Source organism: Pinus tabuliformis, chromosome 7 (assembly GCF_031772625.1).
Source record: "Pinus tabuliformis cultivar Carrire ecotype Pingquan chromosome 7, CPIR1, whole genome shotgun sequence".
In the NCBI taxonomy this organism is placed as follows: Eukaryota; Viridiplantae; Streptophyta; class Pinopsida; order Pinales; family Pinaceae; genus Pinus; species Pinus tabuliformis.
In genome coordinates, this window is record NC_142293.1 from 1290151214 (window position 1) to 1290155446 (window position 4233).

Here is a 4233-nt window from a genome sequence, read left to right on the forward strand (position 1 = left end):
TAGGTTTTATTTAAGTGAATCCTATGGGCCAAATACCATATTTATAAAAGAGGTATGGTAAATTAATAAAAATATAAATAAATGAGAGGTATGGTAAATAAATAAAACATTTTTTATATTTACTCCATAAGTCACCTTATATACATGCAAGGGTGTAAACAAATAAAAATATAAATAAAGTGGAGGTATGGTAAATAAATAAAACCTCTTTTTATACTTACTCAAAAGGTATGGTAAATAAATATAAATATAAATAGACTAGAGGTATGGTAAATAAATAAAACCTATTTTTATATTTAGTCCATAACCCTCTTTCTATTTATGAAGGCTCAAAAAAGAGGTTTTATTTAAGTAAATACTATGGGCCAAATACCATATTTGTAAAAGAGGTATGGTAAATTAATAAAAATATAAATAAACAGAGAGGTATGGTAAATAAATAAAACATTTTTTTATATTTACTTCATAAGTCACCTTATATTTACAAACACTCAAAAAATGCGTTATATTTAGGTGAAACCTATGGGCCAAATATCGTGGGCTAGATTATTATTAAACCATGCAAAAAAACATTATTAACTCTAATATTAGTATTAATAAAAATAAAAATAGCACATGGTATTGACCCATGGTATTCACATGGAATGTAGCCTATTTAAAGGGGGGAATTAAACTAGCATAGATCCATCTTTACTCTGGATCTACTAAGCCCCGAGAAGGATAAAATATCGTGATATGCAAACTAGCATAGAGTGAAAAAATATTTGATCCCTCTTTGGGCTTTGTGGATCAAGAGTAAAAATGGATGTTGTAATTTAATGTATGTTAAAAATTTTAACTTGGTTAAAATAAAAAATAAAATAAAAATCAATTATTAATTTTATTAATTTTTATAAATTACTAATAGTAATTTTTAAGCTCCAGGTTTATGATAACCCATGGTATGGACCCACGGTAATACCATGGTATTCATGTGAGCATAGACTATTTAAACGGGAAATTCTATCATCTTAGATCCATCTTAATTCTGGGTCTACCAAGTGCTCAGAGGGATAAATAGATTTCATCCCTCTATGAGTGGTAGATGTGGAGTTAAGATGGATATAGGTTGGTTTTTATGATAATGAAGATATTAAATAGACTTAGGAAATTATATTGTAAAAACATCTTAAGGTGAATGGTCAAAGCTACATTTAGTCACTTCAGAAAATTTAGTAAAAAATACCAATATCTCCATTAATATTGGTTTTTCTGATTTAACAAAAAAAATTCAAAACAGTGAAACCTTATCACTCTTTCTGCATCACCCTCGCAGAAGATTTCCCACCATTTTTCAAACATTCTCAATATGATATCTTCATGAAAAAGTTTAGGTACTGATGTTGGATTAGTTGTTTGAAAAATAAGCTGGTTTGTACAACATTTCATCTTTTGTGCTATTCTTAGTTTGTCCTAATGATCTATAGGGGTTGGAGCCACTGCACCATATTTTCCTAAAAGGTGGAGATTGTTCACCAAAAAGGAAATTAATCTACATGTTACAACGCTGTTAAAAAAATGTGAAACCTATGAGGGTAGCGAATTATGCTAATAAGCAATTTAGATTGGGAGAGACGTAATTAAATTTTATTATTTAATTGAAGATTTCCAATAAAATAATAATAATAAATATACATTTATATATTCATATCTTGATTGGAAGGTTTCTCACAATGGTCACTTCTTTCAATTAGATCCCCTTCAAGCCTTTGGGATACCTAATACTTTCTTATATAGTATATTTGGGGCTTACTACTTGTTGGCGTGTTGGGGTAAACAAACTTGATGTGTTTTTTTTATCTTGCAGTTGGAGTCTATGGAATAAGAAAGAAGTTTGATAACTTGAAAAAAGTGGTAGCTTGACAAAAGTTGTAGAGAAAAGGTTAATCTCTCCTACCTTGACAGAACTCGTGTTCAATATCAAGACCTACAAGAACTTTGTTGTGGAATATTATCAAAACTAATAGGAGGATATGAAAGAGTGTATTGTAACAACCTTAACAAACATGGCCACTGAAACTTGGAAGATTGTTTGTAGGAATAGAAAATTATGTTTCTTTTTTCTAAACATGTATGTTAGTATATTACAGTTTAATGAATATGTTTTCTTATTATCATATATGGTTTCATACTTTAACAAAACATTCGCCAAGACTTCACAATGTTTTATTATTCAGTAAAAGATTTGCCAAGATCTTACAAGATTTTATAATTTAGTGAAAGATTCTCCATCACTGTACAAGATAATATAATCTGGTGAGAGATTCGCTAAAAAAATTATATATACATATTATATTATTGATAAAATTACCTCCCATTTTTCCTATGTATCATGGGGATTAGCCCATTTATTATACATATAAATTTAGGGTGGTTCTTAAAATTTTCCCTATTCCAGACAGAGGAAATATGTGCATGTTTATAATTAAAGCAGGAAAACAGATAAGTAGTATTTCTATGCTTGGTAATCACTAGTAGGAAGAGATGATTTATTTTATTATTACGTAGTGAACAGTTATCATGATAATTAATTACTGGTAAGACTCTGTCATTGAAAATTAATATGTATATTCTGTCTTCTGTTACATTTCTAGCACATTAAAACATTTGTAGACATCGATGCATAAAATAAGTAACGATAATAGTGAACCTTCAACCACTGTAGAATAAAAATGCATAAGCTATTTAAAGCAATAAATGGAAGAACAAGTTACAGTAGAAAGAGAAACATCCATGTTACTTTTCTAAATACATATTGCCTTGCAGAAGTTTAAAAATCATACTATGTAACTAGAAGCATAACACACATTCTGGAATCATGGTTGACCAATAGGAATTAACAAGTTTTACTCTGATTAACCTCAACAGAAAACATACAAAAATGTCAGAGACAATGAAAACTCACTCAAAACGACATTATTCCCACATTGTCTATTTTAAAGATTATTGGAGCTCTAACCAGAGTTGTACATTAAATGAAGTAATCTGCGAGGGTTTGTATGGCTCTCGATCGTGTTTTGAATGAACCCCCATGAGACAACCACCCAAACTAAACTTCATCTAATAAAATATAACAATAGTCCTGAGATTTAACAGAGAAACATAAATAGAAATAATATATATTGTTCATGTTCGATAGTGAACAGCCAAAAACAACCAATACAGGTTTATAGGCGACCAACCTAAATGTTAGAGGAAACCCTGATTACGAGTCCTCATAAAAAGACACAGAGAGAATATGTAACCAAATAGATATCAATTATGTATATACAAAAGCCATCAAATAATTGATATACATGTAAACCATCAATAAAACCCATAACGATGATACTGCAAAATTGGTATCGCACTTATTGAGGTCGATTTCCTGGATAATAAATCGCCAATGCAAGCCGGAGGAATGACCAACTTGAAATTGAAGTTAACAATTGTGGTGAGAGAGTCGTCTCAATCCGAAACCCCTTCCGAAGATATATATATATATATATATATATATATATATATATATATATATATATATATATATATATCTATATAGATATATATATATATATATATATATATATATATATATATATATATATATATATAGATATATATATATATTGATTGTAGCCAGAACATACCTGCAGTCAATAGAATGCCAAGGGTTAAACCCTGAAACCACATGTAAGTGAGTATTTTGTAGAGAAGTGTTTGCGTGGGAAATGTGCTTACCTGAGATGAGGTATACCGAGTGATGGGAGGCAAGGCACACCCGAAAGAGCACAACACTATTGTCAAAGGTTCCTAGGGGTAAAAATTACATGAATACACTCCCATTACAATATCCATAACCTCTTGTTCAATGTAGGATTTCAAACACATTCTTCTGGGTTGAAGACACTGACTATCAATGGTTTTACCTGTTACAAGAGCTGAGTAAGTTGATATGGGAACGTATGTCAAACAATGAAAGAATTGAAATACCAAGTGGGTTTTGGGTGTTTTGCAATACCTAGCAACCGATGGAATGTCTCTTGCAATAAAGTTGTTCCATATTGTCGTCCACCATTCAGGTTGCCCACAGTCGCAAAGCCAAGCTACAAACCTCTCTGTGTGTCCAAATTACCCAGACTTTGATTAGCATTTCCATTATTCCGTAGGAAAAAACCCCAAGTTATGGAATTCGTAGATCTCCTCCAATCCAACGAT